Source organism: Struthio camelus, chromosome 2 (genome assembly GCF_040807025.1).
Source record: "Struthio camelus isolate bStrCam1 chromosome 2, bStrCam1.hap1, whole genome shotgun sequence".
NCBI lineage: Eukaryota > Metazoa > Chordata > Aves > Struthioniformes > Struthionidae > Struthio > Struthio camelus.
This window is the reverse complement of record NC_090943.1, coordinates 157,292,854-157,305,603: the sequence shown is the minus strand read 5'-3', so window position 1 is coordinate 157,305,603 and position 12,750 is coordinate 157,292,854.

Below are 12,750 nucleotides of genomic sequence, written 5' to 3'. Positions count from 1 at the left end.
TGAAAAGCTTTTCTGTAAACTAATAAATATGCAGTGACGTTAGAGTCTTTAAAAAAGACCTCTAGAGATCTTAAAACTTTTTTGTTGATGAGTCATACAGAATTAAGGCTTCAAAAAGAAGCCCTGTATTTTCTAGAGTACCTGCTTTGGTCTGTCAGCGTTCCATATGTCTCCATTTTAATAACACAAAGATGATGGATTCTGATATCTGGAGTGAGTCTCAATACTAAATATTTTCCTTTCTGAATAATGCAGCTCAGTGTTCCTAAGTCTAAATGCTTTCCATAAAGATCGGCCCTAATGAGAGGAACTGCATGAGAGAACGTGACTTCCGCATGTTGCACACGGTCGTTCCACAGAGATACTGAGAGAATAATTTTCTATCTGTTGATATTGGCTGATCTTTTCAGTCAGTGAGCCTATAGTGATTTCCCTGGCAAGCAAGGCCTCTGCACTGTGGTCCTGTGTCCATCATAGGTCCAGAGCTAATGCATATACACAGTGAAAATGAGATGTGCATGCACACCATGTGCAGAGGCAACTACTTCCCTGTTCTTGAGTCAGGCAGCAGGAAAGACTGCAGTCCTGTGAATTATTCATGTAGTCCACATCTAGCCATCCTCTTCCCTGTGACATGTCTAACTGCTCAGATCTGTGTTTAGATAACTGCTGTTTTGTAATTGCTTTTTATTTGTGCAGAACTATAATCACCCTAAGAGAAAATGTTACTTTGGAATCCAGCTCTAATTGGCACACATCTTATGGCAAGTCTTTTAAGCTAAATGTTGTAAAAGCCTTTCAAATGTGAGGTTTGATGTAGAAAGAAGGGATGGTTATTGTAGTTTCAATACTGTAGAAAGCATTATTTCTTCTAGAACTTTGACATTTGGGATCTTCATTGGTATAACTCCAATTTTACTGTGATGTGTACTGCCTCTGTTCCAGAGCTGCTAGTAAAATGCACTTATTGTACTAATAATTTGAGCCTGTGTGAGAAGCCCTCTCCCCAGACTGTAGCCCTAGCTTGGTCATGACCACCTACTTACAGGAGAATGTGGTCTTGTACCCCAAGTCCATTTTCACATGTAGACAAAACTACCATTTTTACACAACTAGGGTAGCGTGAATGAAGTACTTACGGTACTTCAATGGTTAGAAAGTTCAGAATGGTTAGAAAGTTACTGTTCCTATAGTTAGAGGATAGCACTCCCTGAGGAGTCACAGCAGTGGACCATGCGTGCTTCTAGGCAGAGTGGAATAAGTTCATCTCTGAGCCTTTTGAACAATCTGAAATGTGTCCAGTTATACTGACTTCCCTGAGGTTATCTTCAGGACAGGGAATAGAAAAGGACCCTAAGCTTTGGACAATCCACTTGGGTGAACTGAGGGAATGTCTGTAATTCTTCAGCTATGGTTAACTGTGACAGTTGTTACAGACTCTAATCCGTAACATCAATATTTAATGAAAATGAAACCAAATGGGAAAGAGCTTTTTATGTAATCTAAATGTACTTGGCATGCCTGTATCTCTAAATCAAGATAGAAAGCAGTATACCGTTCTCCTTTTGGTGTTTTCAAAGTTGGACCCAATTCTATCTGGAGTTGTAAGTATTCTGCAGCTGAATGGCCTCATAGGAACGGGAGGAAACCTGAGCTGCTTTACCCAGTTATTCTGCTTATATCGTGTGCTTTTTCCACACAATATTCCCCCCAAATACTCAAACTTTTTAGAACCTGAATCTCTACTCTTCTGCATCCTGTCAGAATCTGGACTTCTGTGCAGAACTGAACAGAGTAAGATACTGCCAAATAAAAATAGCACTGTTTGTGCAGATGTGAACAACCATGCAGAGTGCACAATGGAGAAGACTTGAGTGCTGTTGCAGATGTCCTGTTCTGGATTAATAAAGATGTCACATGGGATTGGCAGTATCAACCAATATACTTGTAAGGAACACCTGAAGTTTATGCTGTTTATGCTTTGTAAATTCCTGAGCCTAGAGTCATTTGTTAACCTTCCTGTTGATTGATCTTGCCTGATTTTTGCCTTCCAAGGAATCTCTGAGACAGCAAATCACTGATGACCATCTGAGATATCTCTAAGAAGCAAACTCTTCTTAATGGTTGTCACTTGAGGGTGAATGGACTGCAAAAACTCTTGGTGCTCTGTTACAAAGTCATTAGGAGCTGATGAGGCAAATAATATCGCCAGCCTAAATATGTGCAATGTGTGCACTAAGAGAAACTGAATTGCTCTCTACAGAACTACTACTTATCCACTTTGCCAGCCCTATGGTGAAAGATATATCCCTCATGATTCTTCATGCCTGTGCATTTTCTTCCACTTTTTTTTTTTTTTTTTTTTACTACTTTTATGCTTTTTTACTTGCTTTTAATTTATCTTCAGATTTTGGCCATAGGTTGTTAATTTTTAAGTAAAAGGAACATGCTGCTCTAAATCCAGTGATGTCTGTGCATTAGGTGCTTTACTTTTCCTTGAATTCTTCTGGAAAGCCTTGTCTACAGTTTAAGATGTGCTTTAGATTTTGTGAGTAGAGCACCAAATTAATGGTGGAAATTTTGGTAGATTGGTTGTCAGGAACGTGGGTTAAGCTTTCTCATGCCCTTAATCTTCTGGTGTTAGGGGACTGAATGCCTTGGCACTGCTCAGAAAGTAATGGTGCTAGTGGTGCTTGGTGCTAGTCCAGAGGTGAATGATTCAGAAGGATTTCATACCAATTTAACAACTGGAAGGAGGCTTATGCAAAGTTAGGCCTATATTTTATGTTTTGATCTTTTAATTGACAGAACAGATTACTGTTGACACAACTCGTCACACGCTGCGCAGTAGCAAATTGTACAGAGCTGTAGAGGATGGCTCTAAAAACAACAACTTTGGCAAGAGGCTCCTTAGTGAGAGGAAAGTTAATGCCGTATTTCAATTAAAGCAAACGTTTATATGTGGAAAAACGGCCAGATCAGTTTTACAATGATACTAAAAGGCATCAAGGTGTCAGTAAAATAAACAGTGAAGGGTATCACTGTATTTGTCCAGCAGAAGCACAACTAAAGACTACAAAAACTATAAGATGAAAAGAATGTGTGCGATGAGGATTTCCATTGTTTTGAACAATCGATGGATTAATCTGTCAGCCTTATTGAGGGTGGTGTTCCTTAAATATGTTACGGCGCTTCAAGTTTTGACTGAAAATTTTTCCTGTATTTGAGCAATGCAGTTTAGTTTTGTATGAAAAAAATGTGTGCTATTTCTTCATCCAGTGTATGATTTCAACTTTTATGTCTCAGTAAAGCTGACAGAGTGAGAGTCATTCCCAACAGGTTGCAAAGCTGAAAACTGATTAAAAGATGCAGAAGTCTCATCCCACATCCAATGTTAGCATATCCTGACATTTGAAAACAAATCACTGAAGTATTTTATGTAGTTTTAGTCTGTTGCAAAACACTTTCTTTCTTTCTTTCTTTCTTTCTTTCCAAATCTTTCACTTGGCTTCTTTAACACTAGTCAACTTAATTTTTAGTTTATAGATTGCATCGAAGGCAGCAAAACATATTACATGATCAGAATGTAGCAGCGGCAGTAGTTTCGCCTGTTTCAAGCTGTGATAATAAATATGCCTGCAAGTGAAATCTAATGATGAATTTATATATTTTAGGGCAAGAAGTAAGCAATGTGATGATCAAGGCTAGTCTGTCTTACAGTAGATGGTAACATTTCAGCAGTTTCTGCTTTGGACCAAATGTGTGACTTCCATACCAAATTCTTAAGCAAAAAATTCAGTCCTCTTAATTGCTATGACATTTAACATAACTCAGTAGTCAGCTAGGCAAGCACATTTTTCTAGCTTTGTAAAAAATAGTTTCAAAAAGAGTTAGCAGTTAGGAGCTTCAACGATGCTAACTTCTCCTATGCATGGACTACAAGGTCATATTTAATTTCATCATTTGAACATGACTCCTGAAGTCATATTCTAAGGTTTCTACTACTATTTGGCTTTTGATTAGAAAAAAATAGTAGCTTGTCATTTATTGTAGAGTACTTTCTACAGTTATATTTGTGAGCACGAGCATTCATGGCCTTGCTTTCTTGTGGCTTTTTGGTCTTTAGTTCAACCACAAATAGCTTTTTACAATGACTCCTACATGAGTGCCACATTACCTTCAGCTCTTAACCTCTAGGTGTTTCTTATCTTCCCTCTTTTGAATGTACTAATCCGGAGATATCTACCTGCCTAGTAGCCAGTGGCAAGCTAAAGAAATGGCTTTCAGGTGTGCATACACCCAGCCCCTCTTGGGGGTCATGCAGGTAGGTCTGTTGAATGATTTCAATATCTGAGCCTATTGATCTCTGAAATTTACTTCAATTAGGCAAATGAGTTTAAAAGTATCTAGAGTGGAGTTAGGAGACAGCAAACCACATAAGCCTCCCCCCCCCCCCCCTTTTTTTTTTTTTTTTAGGAAACTAAGCTAAAAATAACTCTTCACTTATGCTGATATTATCTTCAACTGTGAATGTTACAGGGTGTGTGTAAAACAGACAAATGCCAGTGAAAGCTGTACAGATGCAGGTTCACATGGATTGTCAAAATCCATCATGGGGTAAATAAGAGCGACTGCAGTAGAACGAACAACTTAGAGATGGAAAAACTCTCTCTTGGTCACTGACTGATTTTTTCGTAAGACTCTGAAAAGAAAATTTTCTATTTGGGAAGGGTACCTAGATATTTTAATCTTATATATCTTTGTAGAAGGGAAATAAGGTGGTTTATGAGAAGAAAAAAGGACTTCTGAATCAAGAACTAAACCAATAACACGTTCCCAAAGATTGTGACTATCTGCAAATTACATACACTAGTATAAGGGCCAAATCCTATAATGTTTGTTGCTGTGAATATTTTTCTTAATCATAAGAATTTTCATTAGATCACAACATTATTAGAAGGAACGTCTTTACTATATTTATGGCATTTTCAGTTATCTTCAAACAAAGGACTGAAGCTGCTCTAGTCTGGCTTTTACCTGAAACTTCTTATACCCTTCATAGGTGGCGGCTGCTGCTTCCTTTCTCGGGACAACTGATTTTGCTTTCCTCTTACATAAAATAGGAGGGCTTTCCTTATTAAAGGAGGGGAAATACGACTTAAGCTATGGACAGAGCATTCTCAAAGGAGGAAACCTCCAAGCCTGGAGAAAAGTTCCTCCTTATATTGTGGCCTACTTGCCACAAACTGATTTTCCCACCATCGCTGACACCTAGACAGGAGCTGTGAATTGGCCACTCCTGTTACTAGGGTGTCATAAGTAGTAATATTGGTAGAAATGGGTGAATAATCTTTTTTTATTTTTTTTTCTTGATACAAAGCATACCGACTGCTTCATATTTTGCGGCTGCCTGGCAATCGAGACATGCATCTAGAAGGGAATCCTGTTTCTAAACCCAGAATCAGGAGGTCCAGATATCTTTGTGCTCTATGGCAAATTCATTTCATGGGCCTGAGCAGATCATTTAATCCCTGCATTTCAGTTCTCTAGTACGATGAGTATATTATCAGTTCTGTCTCTTTTGTATTTTTAGAGTATAAGCCCCTTAAGACAGTGTCTGTCATATGCACATAAAGTGCTTAAAGGGCTCAATTCAGCCCATGCTCAGCAGGGCCTTGATATCACTCTAAGTATAATTGCCTGATTATTACATCTCATGGAGAAAATAGTACAAGATTATGCCATTAAAAGGTTGTGTGCTCAGTAACTGGATGAAGATTGCACTGGCAATTCAAGTTTTTCCTGTCTTTTGAGGGCTCAGACTTCCAAACCTTAGTAAAGCAGATTTTATCCTGTGGAACTGTGTCGACTTCCATGCTGGCTGTGTCTGGGAGCTCTATTGGACGTACAGTTATCCCCTCCTAATGCTAGCGGAGTAGAAAGTGGTGTAGCACAATGCTACCATATGGAGGGACCTGACAGCAGAGGGGTGTTAACAGGTTTCTTAGCTACTGGCCAAACAGCAAAGCAGTGCTGAGGCCAAAAAGTGTAGGTGTGAGCGCTCTTGCCTGGTATCCCCACCAGCCAGGCAAGGTTGCCCTGCCTAAACTCTTCCTGCTTTTAATTTCTTATGTCTCTTAGTTCTGTAACTAACTCACCTCTTTCTTCCTTTCCACCCATATTTTGTGGTCTTTTTCAGCATTCCTTGCTGCTTGGTTATCTTAGTAATAATCACTCCGCTGAAAATTCAAACTCGTGTTTTACTTTGTGGAAGCACCAGAGCTTTTCATGTGAAACTGTAGTTTGTTTCCCTGCTGTCTTTCTTTTTTTTTTCTGTAACCTCAATCTTACAAATAGCTGAATCCCTTGAGCAAAAGCTTCCCAAAAAAGATCGCGTTAGTCAGACAGCTAACATCAGCCTGAATTGTTCAAAGTTATCCTGAAGCTGAGTATTACAATGGAAAATGTTAAGTAGCCTCCACATGAGTGCGGCTACTTGTGCTGCCATTAATAGCCTTGGCTTTGTAGACAATGTTCTTACGCTAGCTAAATTAGATTAACCAGTGAATTTTCTCCATCTTTAATGTCTATCAGATTTAAGACTTCTGCGCTTAATCCTAGTGCCACTAAAACTGATGGTAAAACTCTGTTGAATTCCGTGTGAACATGGACTTTTCAGCGATGATGTCAGAATTTTGTACCGTTAAAATCTGTGAGTACTAAGAATATAAACATTACAATGTTTAATGTAAAATTACATTTTTAATACTGTAGAAAAAATGATGAAAGGTTCAATTCCATTTCTCTGAATAGTTCATATTTCTGAAGAATTACAACTCTTGGGAGAGCATGATATAATATCTAAAGTCATATTGGTGTTTAAAGTTTTATCATTGTAGTTCTGCTTCCAGCCTCTGCACTTAATTCCATCACCACTGTGATTTGCTGTGGCATTATAAAGATTTGAATAGCTTTTACTATTCATTGACAAGACAGCAATTCCAAAAATATTGTCTACATTACTTGCTGAAAAAATGTAATAATATAAACTACTGCCCTTTTAATTGGTGGTTATTCATGGTGCCACTATTAAATAGCAGCTAAACAAGTAGCATACCAGGGTTTCATCTAGCATGTGGTCACTCTTGCATATGCTGCACTCCTAAATGCAGGTGAGACGTCTACTGATCTAAAGTCTTGAGATATTTTGTCCTCTATTTTGTACAGAATAGACATTTTTTTGTCCCCATGTAAAACTGGAGGATCTCCAATGCTATTTCACTTTGTTTTTCAGTCCCTAGATTTTTTTTTTTTCAGGGATAGGAGCAGCAGAGATAAATCCTACCCTGTTAGGGCATGGGCCAACCCTGTGCTAGCTTGGGGGCAAGAGAAAGTTCAGTAGGATGAAGCTTTGACTGGGTTAACTCACCTCAGCTCTGTCCTAATCTCACTAGACTGCTTTGGCATCCTACCTGGCTTGAGTATTTTTGTGCTGCTCTGTTGTGTATGGTATAGAAAGGCTTCAGCCAGAAATCATTGCAGAAAAATCTGCGGTGTTGACAAGCTGAGCCAGTCTGCTCAGTCTGTGCTTCATTCCACGCAATATGCCAGAAAATAGAGAGGAGGTGAGAGGTTTCAGTGTGTTTGGGGGTGGGAAGTCTGCCTCCTCCTCAGTCTAAAAGTGAGAGGTGGCACGGATGGAAGTGAAGAGATTTACTGCATGTGGCTATAGAGTATGAGCCTGCAGAGAAGAGCTGTCATCCCGGAAAATGCAGGGGCAGGGGTAACATCTGATCCCAGAAAGACAGACTATCCACATGCTCGTATCCATCTTCCAGAGAATTCATAGCAAGTGCTCATAAACGGCAACCCTACATAGCGGTCAAATCCAGCTACAAATGAGCAGCTCCGTTTTGGAGTGCTCTGCTGAGCTAAATGGGCAAACCTCTCTGAAGCTTGCTCATCTCTAGTTTTAATAGCAACATTCTCATCTTGGTTTGTGGGGCTTTAATTGTGCACGTCCCATTAGTGCTAATGGGGAGTTACGCACCTGAAGTCCTGAGTGTGGAGATGAGAATATAAATCTAGGGTTACAGTCTCATTAAAGACATGGTTGCTTATTTCATGTGTAATAGCCCTTTTGCCACCTTTAACTTTGATTCATGACTTTATTTGTTCCTCTGGATAAAGTCTTCACGACTCCAGATCATAACTGCCTCTTATGTGCCCCGAGATGACTGCTCACACTTTTCTCCAGCTCTGTTGTTCAGCATGTCAAAAAAAGCCAGGACCTATCCCCAGAGAATTATTGGGAGCTTGATACAGAGAGGATTTTTTTTTCTTTTCAGGCCTCATTAATTTCCTTGTTGTGTTGCATTATAAATGCTTGAAACTGCTGCTAGGTCATGCCATTTCTCAGCTCAATTTATCATTGCTTTTGAAAATCCAGCTGTACTCAGCATTTTGTCATGGACTGCAAGAGCCTGGGGAAGCAGGATGCAGCAGGAGTCAGACTTGTGGTGGAGAAGGTGGGTGTGTGCACACTGAGGAATGAGCTGCTGTGACACACAGGGGTTTTGGAAAGACACTTACATAAAGGCAGAGAAAAGGAAAAGAGGCGAAAGGCAGGAGAGAGTTGGGCCTGGCTGAAATGAAGAGGTAATGGGAAAAGGTACACTAAACCAGCGGGATGAGGGAAGGGTAGCTGAGGGCTCCCGCAGGATGTAGCATGTGAAACTCCATGCTGGGGTGCTGCAATGAGCCGGGAATCCCTCTTGGTCACAGCCCATGGCTGCCACCGAGCAAGCCTCCATCGCTGCCTGCTCTGAGATGTGTCCACCACCAACTGGTGGCACTCCCTTCCCTGAGGAGCACGAGGCAGCAATGGATGGGCAAAGAGATGAGTTTCCTGAGTGTCAGATGTTTTACAGAAGAGGGTGATTTCTGAAGGGATCTAGTATACTGAAACCAAACGGTCTGTAGGGGACACTTGTCAGAGGAGAAGAAACTTTCTGGCAAGTGGGTACCTCATCACTTGTGGAGCTTGATGATTGTCATAATCTGTCTTGTAGTCTTTTCCTTCCTGAATCCCTTCTGTTCCCAAAGTGTGATTTATAAGGGAAGAATGAAACCTTTCTAACTCATCATATATAGCAGATGACAAAATAGGATTTTTTTATTCCAATGGGCATAGTTTTGAACGTTTTAGTTTTGCAGCAAGGGTAATTTTGTTCAAATTGATCATAAAAAGCTTTGCTACCTCTGGGCCAAGATTTTCCACATCAGTTAATAAGCTGAGTGCCCATCACCGATTGTCTTTGATCTGCCAAATAAATTAAGTGAAGTCTGAAAACTCTCAAGGGGGTTACCTCAAGATAGATAAATGGTCACTCGAAAGTATTGATCTCCTGGAGATCAGAACATGGAAGGGTTGAAAACTGCTTCTGAATTTTGTTTTTTTTTTTCAAGACTGTTGTGAAGGGGGAATGGCTATGTGTGAGGAAGACGTTAAAGGGGACCCAAATGTTGATTTTCTTCATCCTAGTGAGTGGGGGAGAGTGCAGCACGGGGGAAGCTGAAACTAGGTAGAAAAATCATGAACGTGAGCAGACTGTGAGCCAATGAAGAGCAATCTATTGCAAGCAGCTAGGCAGTGCTGGTGAGCTGGAAAGAAAGAAAGTGGAGATTTGAAAAGACACAATGTTTAAATGGAAATGAAATTCGTGGAATAGGAGACTTTTTCTGAGGCAATAGTTCAGGCACCTTCTTGAGAACTGGAGAATTCAGGCAAGCTTGCCAATGAGGTCTGCCAGCAACGCTGGACCCCAGCCCCTTTACTAAGCCCCTGATCTCAAAGTTGCTCCCTCATACCACCCTGCTTTGCCCAGTGGTCTCTGTTTTAGTGCATGTGTGTGAGTCTCTTTTTGAATAAGCTTTAGTAGCATTGCAGAACTTCCACTTTACATTCAGTTTTCAATATGCAACTCACTGCATTAAAACATGCTAGCTACCACTAAGAGTTAACTAAAACACCTTGACTGGAGGTCAATCCAGAGAATACAGCAGCAGATATTGAACTCTGTGCTGTGGACTGAAATAGTAACCAAAATGGAGCATCTTTAACATGTTCTTACCAGTTTCATTTTGTTTTCTTTTTCATTTAAGTGGATGATTAAGATGCAGCTTGCCCTGAAGTACCTGTTTAACCTGAAGACATCTAGGACCTGGGCGTCTGGACCGACAAGAGTAGCCTTAGTGGTGTTTAAGTTGATTTAAGGACTCATTTATCTGAGAAAGCTCTGAGATTTCAGTTGTTGTACTGAATGATTTTGTTTGCTCCAGTGAGATAAAGATATGCCTGTCATTGGCATGCATTCAAACTGCAGCATTAGAAACATCACCAGTATCCAGGCATAGCTCTCCCTCTCCCCATCGATAATTGAGACCATGGTTTCTCAGCTATCCCTTGGTGCCCTGCTGGCAAAGCAAGCAGATGAGCTGGCCTTGCAGTCATTCAATTTGAGCAAACCTAGGGAGAGAGTGAGGACCCTTCAGTCGAGGGCTCTTCAGTAAAACTGCTGGCTCTACCCCTTTTGTGATAATCACAGACGTTTATCTACTAAAAGAAAGAAATTCCGATACTGTCAGTTTGTACCTTTTTTTTGTGTCTTCCCCACTGATCTGTTTTGTTGTTCCAGAGTTGTGCAGTTTTTTGATGTTTTAAAGTTTTTTTTTTCTTTTTTGATCAAATCAGCATGAAGTAGTAGTGGCAGTAAAAGTCAGGCCAATTTATTTTAACATCTAACTTTAGATTTTTAGTCAGACTATGCAATATTTGACATAAGGAAAGGCATTCTCTTACTTCTCTGTCAAAATGAGGTTTTTAGGGCATTTAGATGTGCACTGTGCTACACAGATAGATCATACCCTACAGTTCCTCATGAAACTTTACCGAGTGTGGGCCAAGTAGGATAAGTATTTAGCAAGCACCTTGGCTAAGGTGTTTCCGGGAGGAGCTGTATGCTGAGGCTTTTGATGGAGCCTGTGCATCCAGGCATTGACAGTGCATGGAGATGGTGTGTCACCATTTCTCTAAGGATCTCAAGTGAAAGGAGGGATAACTGGACGGCAGCAGCAGCCCGGCACCCTGGATCCCTATTAGATTTGCTGAAGAAGGGAAAGATTAGTACTGGGTCTATACTGACATGAGGAACAGGCCACTTTTTTTATAGCTGTGGTGAGTCTCAGTTTTGGACTATGCTACCCTTATTGAGCCTATCGCTGTGTGAGAGAGAGAACGCTGCTCCTGGCACGGGCACCGAGGGGGAGCATCCTACTGCCTCCAAGTGCAGCAGGGCTCCAGACATCATGGCCTAGCTGGGTCCGTGTGCTGGAGGGCACTTTTCCTCACTCCAGAGATGGGGTTTCGCAGCGGAAGTGCTGCTGGGAACCACCACCCAGGGAGCACCAGACCACTCCTAGACCAGCTGTGGCAGTACCTGTACCACCAAGACTGAGGGTGCCATGCCTCAGGTCTGAGACGTGCAGGTTGCTGGCTGTCAGCCATGGCAAGCTATTTAATGAGGCTTCACAAGCTGGATTTTGCCTAGAGAAATGAACCGCCTGGAAAGGACTCTCCTGTATCACTCAAGACACCTACAGCATGATTCATCTCAACTGGCTTCTGCTGCAGATGTTGGACCTTATCATCTCCATGCCTCTTAGTGAGATATGTGATGTCCAGGGGACCACGTATAAGTATCTACTTGAGGATGAAATGTTTGTGCTCTGAGGTCCTCTGACTATAAAAGAGGCTGAGGTTCCTTGTTCAGATGCAGACAGACCCAGTTAGTCAGATGAATATAGCCTCTGGCAACTCCAAGAAGGTCACATTAGGGTCCTGACTAGTCTATCCTTGTTCATGCATATCTTTTGTATTCCCTTTATGTATAGACGAGACCATCTCTTTATCTGGGCATGTGCTACTCTGAATTTCCACCTGGAAATGTGCACAGACTGACTTTGCATGCAATGAGTCTCCTTGCTGAACCGTGCTCTTCTCAGTTGTGTGTTACCAGCAGGTGCTCTGCATGTGCACTCATGCATGCTCTGCAAATCAAGTCTCCACTGATAATCAAGCTTCTAAGTGTGGTACGTGCCCATTCTAGTGAAAGAATCATGATGGTTACATAAAAAGTGTATCATATTGCCAGCTTTGCCGATATTTTTGTGTAGCTACAAATATTTTCTATCAAGTTTTATTAAGTGAGACCCACATACTTCTTCCAGCTGTGATCGTGCGGTCTGTTTTTACATAGCTGTTTACTCCGCCCTTGCTCAGTAACACTTCACAGTCATGCTGCGGTGCAGATGAAGAATTTGGGTTTGAAGCTGGCAATCTGATTCCTATTAAGGGTCTATGGAAATGTGCCACACACCTGCCTAGGAAGTGGGAATAAATAATTAGGAGCAGCTCAGTGACACCTAATGATAAGCAGATAACTTGAATAACCTTGTTCTGGGTGAAGATGAGCTTCTCATCAATGCTCTGTCCTTTCCTGTCAAGAGAAGGAAAACAGCCAAGACAGAGGTGAAGAGGTTAAAAAGAGCTGTGGACTTTCTCCCTCATGGAAGCAGCTTTCAGCTCCTCTGGAATGAAGGAGCTGACATCTGGTACAGTTAAGAATGCAGTAACAAGAGCAAACTGTTAGACCCAATAATACTCGCTGTGGACAGTCGGCAGCAATGAGA